General features: G+C 51.1%; 1 protein-coding gene across 1 annotated transcript in view; it reads right to left on the bottom strand.

Moving 5' to 3' along the window:
- The window catches only part of LRRC38 (leucine rich repeat containing 38), a 34,927-nt gene that overhangs the window by 6,799 nt on the left and 7,758 nt on the right, over window positions 1-20,370 (bottom strand). The gene's annotated exons all lie outside the window — the stretch shown is intronic.

Here is a 20,370-nt window from a genome sequence, read left to right as displayed (position 1 = left end):
CAGTCCAGGAAAATCTGACTGCTGAGTGCATGTGAGAAAGTGCTTTAAAACAACAGTAATGAGAAATGCTAACTTGAGCTTACCAGAGGCCAGATGCTGGTCTAAGCACTTCATATACAATAAAGCATTTCATCTGCCAGCCAGTGAAGTACAGGGACAGCTCGGAGGACTGCAGGGGGGAGGGGTCCACACCCTCCTGCTTTCTAGGGAGCCTAAAGGTAAACTTGCCCGGGGCATGAAGATCCAAGCACCATGCCAATGGTTTTCCAAACACTCGTTTATTCATTCAACACACATTTAGTGGACACTTTATCTTGTGCCAAGGGATTGGTGGCAAAAAAGGCAAAAAGGGCCCTTAATCTCAAAGAGCATAAATTCTGGAAGACAGACACACATTCGTGCCTTCAACACGTGTTTATTGAGTATCTCCCACACATTAGGCCCTGGGAATACAGCAGTGAGCTCAACAAAATCCTTGCCCTAACGCAGCTTAGGTGTAGACAACTGATGAGTAGATCAAGAAATACATAAATGTTGGGGCGCCTGAGTGGCCCAGTCGGTTAAACATCCGACTCTTGATTTCAGCTCAGTTTGTGATCTCAGGGTCGGGAGATCGAGCCCCGGGTTGGGAGATCCGTGGTCAGCGAGACGTCTGCTTCTCTCCCTCTCTCTCTGCCCCTCCCATTGCATGCATGCACACGTGTTCCTCTCTCTCTCTCTCTCTCTCTCAAATAAATAAATCTTAAAAAAATAAATAAATAAATACATAAATGCGAAGATGACACACTAAGGTCAAACGAGGAGTGTCTGGGAAAGAGGGCCATTTTATTTGGGGTGTTCAGGAGGTACTGTTTCAGCAAAGATCTAAAGAATGAGATGGAACCAGTCACAGAAGAACAACTGAGGCAGAGGAGGCAGGAAGTTGGCAAAGAGCTCAGTGTTCAGCAACACTGTGTAGCCAGGGGTAGCAGAGTGGGCAAAGGAGTGTTTAGTATGAGCTGAGGTGGGACACGTGGACATGGGTTGAGATGAAGCCCAGACTTGCCAGGGTCTCCAAATGAATATCATGAACAGAGACCCCACCTCCAGCACCAACCCTGTTATGGACTGAATTGTGTCCCCCTCAACCCTGCATTTGTTGAAGACCTAACCCCCAGTGTGAGTGTAATTAGAGATAATAATGGGATAATTAGGTTAAAGGAAGTCAGAAGAGTGGGGCCCTAATCTCATAGGACTGGTGTCCTTCTAAGAAGAGGAAGAAACAACCCAAAGATCTCTCTCTCTTTCTCTGCATGTGCACAGAGGTGAGGCCATGTGAGGACTCTAGGACACTAACAAAAGATAGACTTGTGTGAGCAGTCAGCCCCCAAAGGCTGTTTGTTACCAAGTGTAATCTACATACCCTGACTGATACACATTACGAACTGGATACAAAGTCAAGTTACTTCCATGATTTCACAAACTTCACATACAAGAAAATGTGTCATTTTAAAATCCATAAAGAGATCAGGTCTTCTGTTTCTGATGTGGAAGAGGAGAGAAAGACAAAGCAGTAGAAACTAGCATCCGTATTGCACTCAGTACGTGCGAACTCTATTCCAAGTGCTACAAACATACCAACTCTTCATTCCTGCCACAACTTCATGAGGTAGGTAGTACAAGCATGCCCATTTTATGGATGAGAAAACTGAAGCACAGAGAGTTTTCATAGCTTGCCTTCAGCTTCCCAGAAACGTGAGGACACCATTTTGACATGTAGCTCAGCTGCCTACAATCTCCGCTTCCCCTTGGCTACCTTTCAAGTTTTAGGAAAACCCACAATTGCTCTCTTTGTCAGGACTTCCATTTCAAAGAGCTGGCCCTCAATCCATCTCCAGAATTATATGAAAGTCAGAATGATCTCTTCACACCTCACAAGGGAGTTGGCTTCTGTCGAGCGTAGAGCAGCCTCACTAATTGCCCAGCAAACCTGCAACCACCCTTTGGGTCTTTGTTTGTATCTCTTTCCTCCTCCAGCTCAGAAGAAGAGGCTTCCTCCTTCCTTCTGTCCTGGCCCGTCTTTTCTGTGATGTACAGCCAAACCCACTGATGCTGTCCTCCCTGTGGAAGCCGTTGCCATGGCAACCAGACTCCGAGTCCCTCCTCTCCCTGATCCCGCGCCCACCTCACATACCCCGGGAATGAGCCGGACGAGAGCTCTGCATCGTTCTCCAGTTTATGCTGGGCTCGTTTTTGACTTTCTTTTTCTTAAAGAAGCCCAACTTTCGTTGACTACTTATGAGCCTTTTAAATGCATCTGAACAGAATTAGGAGAACTTGAAGACAGAGTCATATCGGGGTTCCCTTGGGCTTCCCTTGTTTTCTTCAATGGAAAGTGGACAAATCAATTGACCAGCCTCCTCTAAACACCCCCCTGCCCACAGCCAGGGATGTTATGAACATAAACGAGATGAACTCCAATGAAGTTCCTAATTGCAAGATATTTGCAATCTTCAGATCTGTACCAAGTCACTACTATTGCCCAGAGAACCTTCCTAAGTTCTTGCCTTTGATAAGCTGTAGTCACTGGAGAACACCCGCAACGCAACCACACAAGCCCACAGAGCCTGCCGTTTAAATCCAACCTCTGCTCGCCAAGACTTCTTGAGTCCATTCCGATTCCCACAATGGTCTTTTTTTTTTTTTTTAACATATTTACAAAGTGACACTTTTGGAGAATGCCATCCCACATTTCTCTGTAGCTAGAAGAAACAGACTTGTTTGCAAACCACTGCACACCAGCCCACCAGTAGTGGGAGACTCTAGAACCACACTTGGAGCTAGCACGATGAGATACACTGTCTTAATGGGTTTTTGTAGCTCACAATAGGCACAGAAATAAGAAGAGTCGGACAAAGAGTGTGTGTCATCCCAGCAGACAAGGCTCAGCAGAGGGGGCAGGGCGCTGCTTCTCATGTCCCAGGCTGGCTGCAGAACTCTAGAGTCAGGACAATCTGACCTTGGGTATATCTTCTCTCCTGCACGATCTTACTCGAGACTAGAGTTTCTCACCCTTGCCAGTACTGACGTCTTGCATCAGTTAAGTGTTGTGGGAGGGCAATCCAATGTGGGGCAGAAGGTTTACCAGCATTCCTGCACCCAGTAGGACCATCACAAATGTCTCCCAACAGTGCCACGTGGGACGAGGGCAATAAAGTCCTTCTGGTTGAGAACTTTAGGGGGAAGTGCCCGGCAAAGGAAGTTACCTTCTATGCCAGGACCACTCTTGGTGACTGAGCTTAGCTACTAAATGGCTTTCTTTGATCCGTGCATTAAACACAACAGGTGAGGTTTTATGCTAGAGGCTGTGATGGATGCAAAAAAGGAAGCAGAGGACGGAAAGAGGGAGGGAGGGAAGGAAGAAGAGAAAGACACAGTTCTGGCCTGAGAACCTTCCGTCTAACGGTAGGGGCACTAGGGCAGGGCCAGTGGAAAGGGGGGATAGGGCATGGGCACATGAGGGGAGGGATGTCCCTGCTTGATTTGGAATGTTCTCCCTCCCTTCCTGACCCCCATCTCCTCAGCTGTCTGAGTTAAGATCAGTGAACAAAAGCCAACACTGATATAGCATTTTGAGTGTGCTGGGCACTGCTCTTAGGTCTTTACGTATATTAGGTAATTTGTTCCTCACGCCAGCCCAGTGGGGAGCCTGCTAGAACTATCCCCTTAACAGATGATCCAAACAAGGAACAGAGACATTAAGTGACTTGCCCAAGGCCACACAGCTGGGGAATGGCCGAGCTGAGAGTGAGCCCAGCCAGCCTGGCTCGAGTCCATACTCCGACCACCACCCGGCCCACCTGGACTCCCAGGGCTGCCCAGCCTCACCCAGAATCTCACAACAAGCTCCTTTCACACAAACTGTCTTTTAAAGAGATGCTCTAGAACTTTCCCGCAACTCTCCTGTCTCCAGCCTTGACCTAGACGGACCGCAGAGGTCTCCCTTGTCAGGAGCACGGCTCTCAATGCAGATGTGCAGGGATGCCCCCCCCCATTGGCCTGGTGATGGTGTTGTGAGCATGACATAAGGGGACATCTGGAAACTTACCGTGGCGCCTGGCCACCATTCATGCTTAAAAAACAGCGCTCATTTTTATTCAGATTTTTAAGGTTTCAAATTGCACCCACACCTGACTCCAGATATCTGAGGAGGCTCCCTGTATTAGTCAAGGTTCTCCAGAGACACAACCAATAGGGTGTGTGTGTGTGTGTGTGTGTGTGTGTGTGTGTGTGTGTAAGGAAAGAGATGTATCATAAGGAATCAGCTCACATGATTATGGAGGGTAAGTCCCAAGGTCCACACCCAGTAAGCTGGAGATCCCAAGAGCTGGTGGGGTACTTCCTGGCTGAATACTGGCAGGCTCACCACCCAGGAAGCCAATGTTCCAGTTTGGGTCCAAAGGCAAGAACCGATATCCCAGGCCAAGGCCCTCAGGCAGGAGGAGCTCTCCCTTACTCACAGGAAAGTCAGTTTTGTTTCGTTCTAGTCAACTGATTAGATGAGGCCCACCCACACTGGAGAGGGCACTCTGCTCCGCCCAGCCTACAGATTCAAATGTTCATCTCATCCAAAGACACCCTCAGAAGCGGACAATGTCTGCCTAAATGCCCAGGCAGTCAAAAATCCACCGTCAGGGGCTACCTGGGTGGCTCAGTGGGTTAAGCCTCTGCCTTCAGCTCGGGTCCTGATCTCGGGGTTCTGGGATCGAGTCCCACATCGGGCTCTCTGCTAGGCAGGGAGCCTGCTTCCTCCTCTCTCTCTCTCTCTACTTGTGATCTCTCTCTCTGTCAAATAAATAAAATCTTAAAAAAAAAATCCACCGTCACTGTGCTCTTCGTGCTTTTCTGCAGCAGCGAGAGGGGCATTTTTTAATTATATGGGTCTAGCGTGAAAACTCAAAAGAAACTGTCTTCTTTCCTCTACTTGCTTGGAATGCCTGAAGAAAGGCAGAAAGAGCTCAGAGCAAAAGCAGGATTCATCAGTGTGGAAAATGGAAGATCTGCACGTTGAGAACCATTCTCTGACCACAGAGGAGGTAGCTTCTCCTTCTCCCCCTTCTTCTCCATCTTCCTCCAATCTCCTCCTCTTCCTCCACTCTCTCTCTCCTTCTCTTTCTTCCTCTGCGTCCTTTTTTTTTTTTTTAAGATTTATTTATTTATTTTAGGGAAAGAGAGAGAGAGAGAGAAAGCATGCAAAAGAAGGGGCTGAGGGAGAGGGAGAGAGAATCCTCATGCAGACTTCCCCAGTGAGACTCCCCCAGTGAGCACAGAGCCTGACGCAGAGGCTTCGTCTCTTGACCCTGAGACCATGACGAGAGCTGAAATCGAGTCCGCTGCCCAACTGACTGAGCCACCCAGAGGACCCGCCTCCGTGTACTTTGTGTTGCGGTAAAACATACAGGACATAAAGCGTACTGCCTTAATTGTTTTTTAAGTGTGCGATTTGGTGTCATGAAGTATAGTTACAACGTTGTACAGACATCGCCACTCTCATTTCCAGAACGTTCTCATCCCCTAAACTCTGTACCCGTTAAAGAATAACTTCCCTTCCCCCATCCCGAGCCTCTGCTAACCACTGTCCTACTTTCTGTCTCTATGAACTTGGCTACTCGTAGAGGTGAACCATACACTCTGTGTCCTTTTGTAACTGGTTTATTTCACGAGGAACGATGTTTTTAAGGCCCCTCGGTGGCTGTAGCATGTATCGAAATTTCCCTCTTTTTTAAGCTGAATGATACTCCATGGAGTGGATACACATTTTACATCTCCTTTTGTTGGCTGATGCAACACTTGGGTTGTTTCCACCACGCGGCTATTGTGAATACTTCTGTTATAAACATCGGCATGTAAGTATCTGTTGAAATTTCCACCTGCTGTTCTGGATCTATACCCAGAGGCGGAACTGCTCAGTCATATGGTGATTCTATGTTTAACTTTTGGAGGGACCTCCCTACTGTGTTCTGCAGTGGCTGCGCCCCATTTTACGTTCCTGTCAGCTCCACACAAGGGATCGGATCTCTCCACATCTTTGCCCACGCTTGTTAGGTCACATTAAAAAGATAATAATAAGACCCATCCTAAGGGGTGCAAAGTAGTATCTCATTTTTTTGTGGGTGTGATTTTGATTTGCATTTCTCTAATGAATAGTGACTCAAGCATCTTCTCATGTGTTTACTGGCTTGCCCCTTCTTTTTAAATAAAAGCCATCATCTCCTAAAAAGCCGGCATGTGACCTTTCTTCAGGGATTTGCAGCCACATTGCAAAGGGCTGGTCCCTAGTGATTCAACACTTGGGAGGAGAGCAGGGCTGGAAGAGCCCAGGAGAGACACACTGGGCAGATTTCTGAAAAGAATGAATATGCGAATCTCCCAACTCAGTATAATTCACCTACGACGTCCTGAGTCCTCACCCATGCCCTAAAGTGGGAAATGTGGACACACCCGTGTGGGGACCGTGTACCAAGCACCTGCTGTGTTCGGATATAGTGTGCGCCCCTTAGTGCCCGCCATTTATCACTTACGTCATCTGGGAGATGCTCAACTCCTAGCTGAAGAAACGGGCCTCAGAAATCTTTGGCAATTCACATGCTATTCAATGGGAAAGCCAGAATTCAAGCTGCACTCAACTCGGTCTGTTTTACTCTGAAGTCTGTGTTTCCTCCGTCTGCCCGTGTTGTCTGTAGCACCTAAGGAAGTGACATCCCTGGCCCCAGGACGTTTACAATCCAGCAGAGGAACCAAACCGACAACACATGAGGCCACTGGAAAGGAAGATAATTCACAGCTGGGGATCTACAGGGCTTCACAAATGTAGAGAATGAAGAGAGAGGGTGTCTGGAAGGTCTAGTGCATTCTCAACAACACTTATGGGGCGAATGAACAGCTCTGAGTTTGAAGGATTCTTCGGGTAGAATGAGAAAGGCCTTGCAGGCGAGGGGCACAGGTGGAATCCAAAAGCGAGGGTGGGTGGTAGATGCGCCTCCAGGACTAGGACAGCGCCCCCTAGCGACGGTATCATCCCAAAGGATGGTCCCTGGCAGATTTCCTGTGGACGGAGTGTGGGGTCACCAGACAATCATGGCCAGGAGCTGAGAATTAGAATTAAGACATTAAAAAAATTTTTTTTTTGTTTTTTTGGTCAGTGCGATGTGGTAGTCTTTAAAGAATCTTTTAAAATCCCATTTAAGGGGCACCTGGGTGGCTCAGTGGGTTAAAGCCTCTGCCTTCGGTCCTGGGATCGAGCCCCACATCGGGCTCTCTGCTCAACACGAAGCCTGCTTCCCCCTCTCTCTCTGCCTGCCTCTCTGCCTACTTGTGATCTCTGTCAAATAAACAAAATCTTAAAAAAAAAATCCCATTTAAATCAGGAGCTGAAGCAGCATTTTCACACAGACACAACTGTCGGGCTGCTGTAATGAGACAGGACACGTGCCATGAGCCCCTTCACTCATTGTCCCCCCCGGACTCCTGTGCAACCATCGGAGTGTGCAGCCTCTGGGCGGTGGTTTCTGCCTGTCCCGCGTCCCAGACGCAGCCCAGAGTGAGGGGCATGGCCAGAGGTGGGGCCAAGACTCCCTGCCCATGACAGAGATCTCGTGAGAGCCTACAGTCTAGAGCTGTGGTCCTCAGGCTTTGGATGTTATATGCTCTAAAGAAAAAAGAGAGAGAGAAAGAAAGAAAAAGAAGAGAGAAAGGGAAAGCGAGAGAGGATGGGAGGGGAAGGAGAGAAGAGGAGAGGAGAGGAGAGGGGAGGAGAGGAGAGTTGGAGAGGAGAGGAGAGGGGAGGGAAGGGAAGGGAAGGAAAAGGAAAAAGAAACAGAGAGACTAACATAGGACTACAGCTTATAACTTTGCCCCATAAGGACATTCAAAACATACACCATCATCATCACCATCATTATCATCAACATTTTATAAGAGAAACTTTTGTATGCCATTAAAGTTAGGAAGTGCAGGATAAGATGAGAAGGGGAAACACTTAAGAACCACTCAGGACGCTGCCCTCACTGTCCTCCCTTTGGAAGGGCCTGTAGATGCCTGGACAGACGACCCCGGATCTGGGGCCTCCTTGGGGCGTGCTGTCTGTACTCTGTACTTCCCATTCCACCTGGAGCAATTCCTGGGGGGAGGGGGGGTTCATGTCCTTATTCCTCAAGAGTAGATGTCCGCGAACAACAGCTCTGGGGCCACACCTCTCTTGCTCTACCCCTGCCCTATATATTTTTGGGAGTCAAGTCACACTGGAAGATGGCCGGGCCCATTGGTTTCCACGTGCTTGCGGGCGACTTTTCCACTATAATGGTAGATTTGAGTAGTTATAAATCCCAAAAGATTTGCCATCTGGCCCTTTTGAGGAGGTTTGTCAATTCCTGTTCAAAACTCAGGAAACTCCTCCTATGGGAAGTTTGCCCTGAATGCTACCTACATTCCCCCTTTCCCTGAGTCAGCCTTCTCCTTCCTGAACCTCCATACATCTTCCACAGGGTGGGGAGCCCTGCCCACCATGTCTGCACCCACAGCTCCCAGCTTAGAGCCTGGCACACGGTGCACAAATATCACAAAAACCAAGAAAATCCAGAATAGGTCAGAAATGTCTAGGTGGGAAGGGTCCCAGTGTGTGATGCCCAGGTAGGGTCTAGAAGGTGGGCTGCGGATCTGTCAGAAAACCGATCAGAAGCCACTGACTTGTTTGTGATGAGGCCATAGGGGCTGTTAGTCAAACACGCAGGTGTGTGGTGGACAACACCTTTCAACGCTGGGGTCTGGAAACATTAACTTAATAGGTTCTTAGTGGCAAAAATGTTGGGCGCTACCAATTTTGATGACTTTTCACCCTTCTTCAGTGAAGTGCATTCAAAGATGTGAACTCCTCCTACTTCTTACAGATGTGGGGTTCCACAGATAACCCCCAATCCTCCCTTCATTAGCCGCAAGTGTTTTACGGAAAAACTTACATCCCATCATTCTTCAGCTCAGTACCCCTCCCTGTCAAGCATCTTCATCCTTCTCAAAATGCAACCCAAGATCCTTACTGCCTTCCCTCCAAACCCCTCACTCTACCTTTCTTGCCATTCCTTCAACACCCCAAGCACAGGCCTACTTCAGGGCCTTTGCACCTGCTCCCTCTTCCCCGCTCACTCCTTCACATTCTTAGGGCCCCTGCTCAGGTGTCACTTTGTAGGAGATGCTCTCACCACCCCAACGATCATTCTCCACCCCCCCCCACCTGGCTTTATTTTTCTCTGAAACACCCAACCACACCTGCCATATTGCCTAGATATGTATTCGTTTATTTTCTGCTTCTCTGATGCTCCCCACTCCAGTGTCGGCTCTGTGAGGTCAGGCTTCTGGTTTTGTTCCCTGCTGTATTCCCAGTATCTAGAACTTTCAAAATATATTTTTGAATGAATGTATGAATAAAGATAGGATGGGGAAATGGCTTAGCGGTGCACCACAAGGAGCTTCCTAAGCCATCACCCCTGACAGACAGGCCATTCCCCCTAACGGCTGATGATGCTGGACCAAAGTCTTTTTCCCCAAATTCATCAGCAGATAACTCTCTGCTCCCTCCAAGGAAAGAGAACCTTTACGTATTTTTCCCGTGCTTTTCCCTCTTGAGGGGTGGAAACTTGCAGTGCTCTTCAGGAACAGATGTTGTGGGAACAAAAAGCCCCCCACAAGTGGTGGGGGCACATCAGCTAACCTCCCTGGAGTCTTACCACATGGTAAGTGTCCTTCTAAGCACCCTGCACTGTCTACACTGCTTTAACCTACAAAGCAGACACTGGGACAAGTACGATGGTGACTCTGGCTTGCAGGTAAGGAAACTGAACCACTGCGTTACTTGCTTAAGATCCTCCAGCGGAGAAATGGTAGAACCATAATTTGGGATCAGGCAGTCTGACTCCAGACCTGGGCGGTTAGCTGTTACCCACCCTTATTGCCTTAAAAGTGCTTGCACAAATTACTGCAGGGGATATTAAGCCCCAGTGGTTCGTATCAGGACGCCAAGGCTGTACAGTGAACGTGCAGACCCGGTGTGGAGCCCGTGCTGTCTCCAGCCGCAGCCCCCGCCCAGGGTACTTGGTGGAAAGAACACCGAAGGTCATGCTCAAGGGTCTGGGTGTTGTCTTCCTCTCCTGTGGCTGCCCGAACTAATTGTCACACACTGGGTGGCTTCAAGCAAGTTTATTCCCTCCCGGTTCTGGAGGCCAGAGCCTGGAACTGAAGTGCCAGGAGGGCCGGGCTCCCTCTGAAGGCTCGAGGCGGGGAATGCGGCGTGGCCCCCTCCAGCTCTTGTGGCCCTAGAGATTCCTCGGTTTATGACAGCATGTCCCCCCCCCCTCTGCCTCTGTCACGTCTCTCTCTTGTAAAAACACACCTGCCGTTGGATTTAGGGCCCATCCGAAATCCAGGATGAGCTCATCTCGAGATCTTTAGTTACCTCAGCAAAGACCCTTTCCAAATAAGTTCCCACTCATGGGACTTGGCCATATCTCTTGGGGGGACACAATTCAACCCACTCCGGGTGTCTCATGTGTGACACATAAGTCACCTGCTGTCCTTGGGCCTCTCGTCCTCCCGGTCTCCTTAGCTGGAGGCTGCTCCCAGATCGCATTTTTGCGTCATCCCCTTCCACTCCTTGGGGACCTCATGAAAATGTGTGGCCCTTCCCTGGCCCCGGGGGTCAGCATGTGACTGACACTGGGCCACAGGCTCCCTGATTCGATAAACTGACTCCTGAGTGGCTTGACCATGAAGGTGGCCAGAGCACTCCGTCCGGCAGCCCTGCCCTGCGGGAACCATCCCCTGGAGACATGCCTCCTCCCTTCTGCCGGATGGCTCGGTCCCCGCCTGCTGCTGCTCTGTCCCCTTGACTGATGACTTCTCCCCGGCAGCTGACACCTTTGCTGGAGAGGGTGAAGAGCTGCCACTCTCCCAAAATAGACGGTGACACAGCGGATGGTAGATTGAGATTAATCTCTTGCCCCTTGCCAACAAACAGGCCTGCAGCCAGCGGATCTCTGGGGCCCTCCCTGCTGAGCCAGCGTTCCCCACCCAACCCCAGACCTGCCTAACCCACATCAACGACAAGCTCTTCCAAGCACTTTTGTCATTAAAAATATATTTTTTTGTTTTCCCAACTCCACGTAGGCAAAGCCTACGAATTCACTGAAAGAACAGAAATAAACAAAAGGAAGGAGGATAAAAGGACCCATACATACATATTTAACACGCTGGCTTATACCTTTCTCGATTTCTTCTGCGCATCTGCGTACAGATATCACCCAGGTAGAAATATACTCTGCCGCTCTGTTGGGTAAGCACACTGGGAACATCTTTCCATCCGACCAAGGTCATTGCCAAATGCCTTATTGATTGATTGATTTTTAAGCAGACTCCACACCCAGTGCAGAGCCCCAGACGGGGCTTGAACTCACGACCCTGAGATCGAGACCTGAGCTGAGATCAAGAGTCAGACGCTTAACCAACTGAGCCACGCAGGCGCTCCTGCTCCCCAAACATTATTTTAAATGGCTGCAGGCACTGTACTGTGTAGCTGAGCCATGATTTCCTTCTGCAATCCCAGGGCCCTTCCCGTTCTTTCCTTACTAGAAGCAAGGCCGCCATGGGCATCTGTATACACATTCTTAATTATCTCCCCATGATGCATTCCCACAAGCCGAGGACCGTCCCTGCACTTGTGGCGACAATGGATTTTGTTACTCATTCATCTTGGCTGATCTCATAAGCCATAAAAGAGCATAACTGCTGATGTAATCTGCATTTCTCTGACGACGAGTAGAGCCCAATGTCGTATCATGGGCTCGTGGGCCATTCGGAGTGGTTCTTCTGCAAACGCCCTGCCCAAAACCTATACTAAACGCTTCAAGGTGTGAGAAGGCCCCAGTGTCAAGGAGGGTTAGGGAGAGAGTGTGGCTGATTCTCTCCACCCAAACTAGCCAGAGCAACAGCTCCCAGGGAAGGAGCCTCCCCTCCCATCTCCTGAAGAAAGGACCAGCATGAAGGCCCTCTGGGGACCCCTGGGCATTCGTCCCACTGCTCGTGACCAGAGCTCACCCTCCTATCACTCTCCTCTCCAACACTCTGGGGTCGGAGGGCTCCATGTGGGCCAGGGGCTGGTTTCCAGAACTCCAAACCCAAAGAAGAAGTAGACAGAAAGAAGCAGCGTGTTCTTTCACAGGCCAGGTCGGACTTCCAGCCACGGCTTCCTGATTTTGCAGCCCTGTAGAAGGTTAGATCCAAAGGTTTCTGCGCCTGTCACCCCACCCCACATCTCCCTTTTATTGGACCTAAAGGTGCGGGTCCCATGGCTCCTTGCTGCAGCCTCTTGGTGTCACAGAGGAAGACTTTGCGGGGAGGCACCCCTGCATGGACTGCAGAGGGGCGGCGTGCTGGGAACACCAGTTCTAATTTTCTATAGTGCTGGCCCTTGTTCTCCACCATAACTTTCATTAAATATGGGCTGCGGCATCAGGGGAAATTCCCAATTGTCCTCCCTGTCTCAGCCGCAGACACTTTGTCTGATTAAGTAATCAGCTGGCTTCCACCAGAGGAAGAGACATCGCAGCATCAGGTCAAGGGCTCCTGCTTGGGACTGTCTCCACAGACCACGTTCTGTAGAATGGGCAGCAGAGAGCAGTCAGTCCTACGCCAGGGTTGGGACTCTGCTAAGCTATGCTCCAGCCTGACTCGCAGCCCTGGACCTCAGGACACCCACATTAGTCACTGCACGAGGATAGAACATCGACAGACTCACAGTGCAGTTTTCCCAGCCTGTCCTCCTCCTGGTAAGAAATGAGCAGGGATGATCACTGAGGGCTGAAAATCTTTCTCTGCGAAGGCGTGCATGCGTTTCCACTACCACCACCAGCATCACTGTCAATGCCATCACCTTGACCATCACCACCATTATTACTTCCACCACCTGTCCCATGAGCACCATCTCCACCACGATGTCCCCCACCTATCCTGGTTCCACCATCTCCACCATGATGTCCCCCAACCACCCTGGTTCCACCATCTCCAACATGATGTCCCCCAAGCATCCTGGTTCCACCATCTCTACCATAATGTCCCCCAACCATCCTGGTTCCATCATCTCCACCATAATGTCTTCCACCTGTCCTGGTTCCATCATCTCCATCATCTCCACCACAATGTCCCCCACCTGTCCTGGTTCCACCATCTCCACCATGATATCCCCCATCTCTGCCATGTGTACCATCTTCACCACAATGTCCCCCACCTGTCCTGGTTCCACCATCTCCACTGTGATGTCCCCCACCTGTCCTGGTTCCATCATCTTCATCATGATGTCCTCCACCTGCCCTGAGTTGTGGGATGTTTGGAAGTGACCACAGGGTCAGAGGTTGGAGGGAGGGACAGGGGTGTCATTAGAAACAACCTGGGTGGGCAGAGAGGCCCTCACCTTTATCTAAGGCTCTGTTTTCACATGTGGGGAAATGGGAAACCAGGAAAGGCCAAAGGAACCCAGACACCTCGATTTCAGCCTGTAAGACCTGTTTTGAACTTCTGGCCCACAGAACTGTAAGATCATAGATCTGTATGACCTTAAGGCCCTAATTTTGTGGGAATCTGTTACAGGAATAGTTTCCTGTAACACAGCCGCCAAGATCATGCAGTGAGTCAGAGGCTGAGCCCCGCTTGGGACTGGACCCACAGCAGTATCACACTGAGACATATCGGATGCTCAGCGTGAGCCTCTGGAACTGGGGTCCTTGGGGAGGCGACACGGGCATAGATTTATGGCTGATAATAATAACAGTGTTCATTAGGGGCTTTCGGTGTGCCAGGCGCTGTGCCAAGCTATGAATATTATTGTCCATATTTTACACATGGGAGAACTGAAGCACAGAGAGTTTAGTTATCTGCCCAGACTCACACAGCTAGTATATAGAAGAGCAGGGTTCAAGGGGTGGGGTCTCTAAATGCAAAGCCTGAGTTCTCAGACACTGTGCCACATCCCCGTATGGTGACTGGTGAGCAATATGAGGGTACGGCAGCGGCCTGGAACTGGGGAGGGAGGCTGGGCTAGACCTTTGTCTGCGTTTCACTAGTTCACTGCGTGGCTTTGGACAAGTCACTCCATCTCTCTGAGCCAGTTTCCTACCTGAAAATGAAGAAGGATAAACTAGATCACCCCATAAGCTGAGTTTGAGTTTTCTGGAGCGCGCCCTCCAAGAGAGCGGAGTTTTCACCCAGATCACTGCCACGTCCTTCACGCTTGCAGCCGAACTCGTTTTCACACGTGTTTCGTCTGCTCCGGTTTCTGCGAAGACACTCAGGTGATCTTTGGATTCAGGCCAGGTTCCGACTCTGGAAAGCTTCCTGACCAAGTCTGGTTCTGAGTCCAAAGCAGAGGCTCTGGACCCGAGAGGATGGGCTCGCCGCGAGGGGATCCCGGTTTCCGATATGAGAGTTGAGAAGCTTCGCAGGGGCCAGTGACGGAGATCCTGGAGCCAGTCTCTCCGGGTCACACCTCCACTCTGGCTGGTGACCCAGGCAGAGCTACATTAACCTGCCTGTGCCTTGGCTTTCTTACCTGTCCAATGGGGAGATGTTGGCTGGAAATGTACTCCTGAGACAACACCAACAGACCTAGAGCTCTGCCGTCCCCTGGGGCAGCGCCTGGTCACATGCTGACAAGGTCACATGTGTCCAGTCTGGACTGAGTTGTGCTGCAGGTGTCAAATACACCCCGGACTGTGAAAACTCGGTGTGCAAACACAATGGGAAAAGATCTCATGAATGACTTTTCCCTTGACGACAGGTTGAAAAAAATTAACTTCCAGATCTGCTGGTTCAATAAAATATTAAAATTAATTTCATCTGTTCATTTGTGGCTCACTTTGTCTTTCCACTGGGTGGGGCTGCCCTGGGCTGCTTAGCTCAGGGCCTGGAACATGGTCAGACACTCCGTTAATGAGCTATGGGAACAGCCTGCTCGAGGCAGGGAGCAGAGAACAGCCGATCAAATAAACAAGAGCCTGATTTTACCTTTAGTGCTTATTCCCCTTTAATCAAACGCAGCAGAGGGATTCGCTTCGACATCATAAAATCTGACTGACGGCTGGACACCATTTTGGAGGCTACTGAACCCCTGCTCCCGGGGGTTTGCTGGCCATCCTTGGTGTTCCTTGACCTGTGGACACATCGCCTTGACCTCAGCCTTCTCCCTGTTGGCGTGTGCCCCCATTGGCCCTATTTATAAGGACATCAGTCCTACTGGTTTAGGGCCCACCCTTGTGCCCGTATCCTAAGTAATCACATCTGCAGTGACCTTTGTCTTAATCACGTTTTTGACTTTCTGTGTTTTATTTAGCTTTGACATCTTGGGGCCCCTCCCAGGGTCCGCCACTTCCTAGAGACAGTAATCAACCAGTTTGAAAGCACAGTTTTGCTAAGCAATCCGTCCAGTCCCAGTCCACACCCCCATCCACCTTTTTTGGTCAGAATCTTGCAGTCTGGAATTCTCACCGGGGCCAGGGACTGGACACTAGGGGACCCCCCACCCCAGCCCACAGCCTGCCCAAATTATTCAAACTAGCCAACCCTCCCCCTTCCTCCTGCAAAACCCACAAAAAAGATTCTTGATAGCACTTTCCCGTCGGTCCCTCCGTCCCCTGACGGTCCTTGGTGTCTCCCTGCTTAGCTTGCACACTTCTTGTTTCTAGAGATCTGTATTAAACATCTTCCTTCATACAGTCATTTCTGTGTCTGCGTGTCTCACTACATCTGATTAAAACAAGCCCCAGCGACATTTAAAATAACCCTATCGCCAAATAAGGTCATAATCTGAAATACGAGGGGTTGAGATATGAAGTAATCAGATCTGAGTACATATAATTTTGGGGAGACATCCCCCTGCCATCATTCCTTGCTCAAGAGTCTTTAAGAGCTCCTCAAGTCCGGGTCCCAGCCGGCAAGCACGGCCCACCCAAGCCCACCCAAACCCGGTTATTTGAAGGGAGTCCAACAAAGGGGCTATTTACAAAGGCGTGGACTGGCCTTCAGAAGTCAACAAAGTCCGTGCAGTGCCCAGAGCTCTACCACGGGGGAGGGGCGGCCTTCCCTGAAGGTACAAGGGGAGTGGGCGGTTATCCGAACCTGGAGAAGCAGGAAGACAGAGCTGTGGCTAATGTAGATATGTGCACCTGTTTGTCTGTCGCGGGTCATATTAATAAAGGTAAGGTCGGGGAGGGGGAACATAATACTTAGGCATTGTACCAACACAGAAGAGCACATCGAAGAAAAGGAAGAAGTGAAAAACTCTATGCCATTCTGGAAAAGGCCAACCATGGAGGCAGTAAAAAGTTCAGAGTTTCCCAGAGAGAGGGTTCAGGAGGGACGGGACAGGTGGAGCACAGGACATTCTTAGGACAGTAAAATTACCCGTATGATACCGTGATGGCGGATGCCCAACATTATCCACCTGTCCAAACCTGTCTGTACATCACCAAGAGGAAACCCTAGCGTAAACTGTCGGTTTCCATTAATACTAACGTAATACTATCAATGCTGGTTCCTCAATTGTAACAAATGGACCACACTAAGGCCAGGGTCAGTAATAGGGAAACTGAGGGTGAGGGGGCCTATGGGCACTCTCTGCATTGTCTGCTTAATTTTCCAGAAACCTAACACTGCTCTAAAAAGTAGCCTATTCTTTTAAAAAATAAAATAAAACCACTCTTTCAGCCAGAGAAAATCATCAGTGGCACTTGACTGCCTACCCTTTCCAGCCATTTTTCTTTTTTTTCTTCCTTTTTAAAAAAGATTTATTTATTTATTTAACAGAGAGAGACAGCGAGAGAGGGAACATAAGCAGGGGGAGTGGGAGAGGGAGAAGCAGGCTTCCCGCCGAGCAGAGAGCCCGACGCGGGGCTCCATCCCAGGACCCTGGGATCATGACCTGAGCCGAAGGCAGACGCTTCACCGACTGAGCTCCCAGGCGCCCCCCAGTCATTTCTCTATGGGGCTCAGTTCTTTCTCCTGACCTCCTAGAGGGGCTCCCCGAAAACCTCCCCAGCCTCCCCACCCTGCACTGGCTGGGAGCTTCCTTCCTCTCCTCACCACCTCCTCCCTGTGCTCCTTGCTTCTGTCCCCACTAATGAACATTAAAGCCGAGGTTTTCCCCATCATCTAACAGTTCACGTGACCTGCAATGTCCACCCTCTGCCTCCCATGCCCCATGAAGGGAGCGCAGAGAATGCCGGCCCCGCTGCCGGCCCCGCTGCCGGCCCCACTGCTGTTCTCCGGTCCTTGCCACTTGACTCTCCAGGGGCCCGAAGACCCATAAACCGTCCTCTTGTAATTTTATGGGTTAACAATGGTCCTTCTCTTGCAAGTGCTCCCCATTTCCTTCTAAAGCTCCTTTATGTCAGTATTTCTCTGCTCACCGGGGGGTGACAGGCGAGGATACCAAAGCCCAGGAAAGCCAGTGACCTGCCCAAGTCAAGGAAGTGGCAGCAGAGCCAGGATGTCCTTGACCCTTGGCTCTAAGCTCCTAACCCCTCAACGCGACCATGGGCAGCTTTCATTTCCGATGCATCAAAATCCCTTATGATGGTTGTGTTTAAAACAGATATCCTGGGGCGCCTGGGTGGCTCAGTGGGTTAAAGCCTCTGCTTTCGGCTCAGGTCATGATATCAGGGTCCTGGGATCGAGCCCCGCATCGGGCTCTCTGCTCAGCTGGGGCGCCTGCTTCCCTTCCTCTCTCTCTGCCTGCCTCTCTGCCTGCTTGTGATCTCTCTTTCTCTCTCTAATAAATTAATGAAATCTTTAAAAAATAAAAATAAAACAGATATCATCTCACTGATGTCTTATGAAAAAGCAAGGCTATTCTAATACCTGGGGGAGGGGGCAGATCTTCTCTTGATATGAAGAAGCAGAAGGGGACACACTCTTGCATCTCCTTATTTAAAAGACAGCTGCTGGTGGGTAGGACCTGTGCCACAGGAGCCCACCCCAGAGACTCTTGCCAGGAGCTGGGGGCTTTGGGCCGTCTCATCCCATGACCCTACAAGGAAGCTGGCTCAGGAGGGTTCAAAATCAGCCAAAATCAGAGCTAGAAGGAGTCTTCACCATTATCTAGCCCAGGGGCCAAAAATTGGAAGCCAGCAGGAGGGACACAACCACCAACACATTTTAGGAAGCTTGGCCAGCACAGTGCTCTAAGCTGTTTTGCATGTGTATGTGCTCTCGGTTCCGTTCCCACCCATCCTTCTCCCATGACTCCCATCTGTTGCCCCAAGGGGCATCTGAGGTTATCTAGGGCAACTGACGGAGGGACGAGACCCGCAGGCCCCACTGCTAGCTATGGACGGAGCCAGGACGAGGACCCCAATTCCTGCCTCTTTGGTTTGGGTTCACCTCTGAGAATCCTCCCTTTAATCTCAAGGGGCCCGCAGCTCCCTCAAGGTCCTGACTCGTGCCCTTGGCAGTTATCCCATAACCAGCCCCGAGGATGGGGGAGATGCGGCCCCAGGCGGTCCCTGGTCAGCAGCCTCTGAAGCGCAGGGACCAGGCTGCGAGCCAGCAGCGAGCACACGGTCCCCGTCTATGCGGATCTTCGGACACTTGGGGTCTGACCGTCAGTGCTGAAACCCAGTGGGACCTGTGAGGCTGTGAGTGTAGCTGTTCCTGGGGGCCCGGGAACGTTAGGGGACGTATCTGCCATCAGACAGTGCACTGGAAGCAAAGCCATGGTCACGGATGCCTCACGGTGGCCTGCCCAGCCCCCTCCCTAAACTCTGCCCCATGCCCCGGCCCCTGTGTACGTGTCACCACAGCCATCCCCTCCCCTGCCCGCACCGAGATGGGTACAGCCAAGCCAGATGCAGCCTCCTCCTGTGACCAACAGAGCTCGGTGTCTCCGGGCCTCAGCGGGTCTCCTGGATGGAGCAGCATGGTTTTGCCACGTGTGTGAGAACGTAGAGAAAGTCCATCAACGTGTGGAGAGGAGAACGAAGAAGTGTGAGAGGCAGAGAGGAGAGCACGAGAGAGGCTCTGCGCTCCCCGTGGCCTCCCAGGAGGCCTCACCCATGCTACGTCCTGGAGACTGACGTTTCAGGACTGAGGCTTCCTGGCGACACCCCACATCCTTACGAGAAACCCTTCTGTCTGCTTTCACCCGCTGAAGCTGGTTTCTGGTTCAGCGGGGTGAACTGTGATCTGTGGCCTTGGGGACCTGAACTCTGTTCATCAGCCACTCAGCATGCACCTTGCTGGGCAGAGAATTCAAGCACACCTGACCCCCCCACCTAAGGACTCTGAGATGGCCGCCCCTTCATCTTGCCCGCAGCGCCCCAGGAGAGGGGCAGGCACTGCCGGCTCCCTCCCTCCTTCACAGCGGAGAGCCTGGGCTCGGGGGGCTGTGGGGTTTGGCCAGGATCACACAGATCTGGAAAAGAAGCCCAGAGAACCTTCCTGCCAGGCCTCAGCCTCTGCTGGAAAATGTTCTGGGTATCCTTTGCTGACTACAGCTGGAGAGGCCTATTTGCTGAGGACGAAAGCTGAGGACGGTGATCATGGCCTGTGCCCCAAGGTCTCTGTGACAGAGGCCTTGGGGGTGCGCCCACAGCCTCACCGAGCTCCTTCCACACTGGGTGTGGCCCCAGGGACTGGGGACACAGCAGCGAGCAGGCTGATCTCTGGGAGCGTGTGTTTCTGCAGGGACACAGATATCTTGTGGACAAGGGAATGTGGCCCTCAGTGAGTGCTGTGACATAAATTCCACTAAGATGTGTTGGGGGTGGTGCGGGACTGCCCAGGCAGGGTGGTCAGAGAAGGCCTCTTGGAGGTGGGGACATCTGAGGGGGGGCCTGTGTGGCTGTCCACTGGAGAAGGAAAGAGGGAGAGGGAGCTACAGGTTCAGAGGTCCTGGTTGGACACTGGAACTTGGCATGTTCCAGGGACAGACGGGGGTCCGTGTGGCCAGGGGTGGCTGTGGAGCAGGGATGGACAAGGAAGTGGGGGAGGGCTTGTGGGGCATGAGAGGCAGCTGGCTTATCGTAAATGCAGTGGAAGCATCAGAAGGTTTCCACACATGCCATATACCGTACCAGCCTCTGGGGATTGAAGGACGAAAAAGACACATTCTGAGCCCTCAAAACAGGCTTGAGAGACCCGGGAAGTGGCCATGTCATGCCGCAGTCACAGCGATATTATGGGATCCAGTAAGGTCACTCAGGAAAGGCTCCCCACCTGGCCTTGGGGGCCCAGAGGTTTGGAGGCTGGAAGGCTAAGTAGAAACCAGAAAGGTAAGAAGTAAAAGTAGGGATGGGGAGG

The sequence above is a fragment of the Lutra lutra genome, chromosome 4 (genome assembly GCF_902655055.1).
Source record: "Lutra lutra chromosome 4, mLutLut1.2, whole genome shotgun sequence".
In the NCBI taxonomy this organism is placed as follows: Eukaryota; Metazoa; Chordata; class Mammalia; order Carnivora; family Mustelidae; genus Lutra; species Lutra lutra.
Note: the sequence above shows the minus strand (reverse complement) of the source record. Positions and strands in the feature narration are given on the sequence as shown.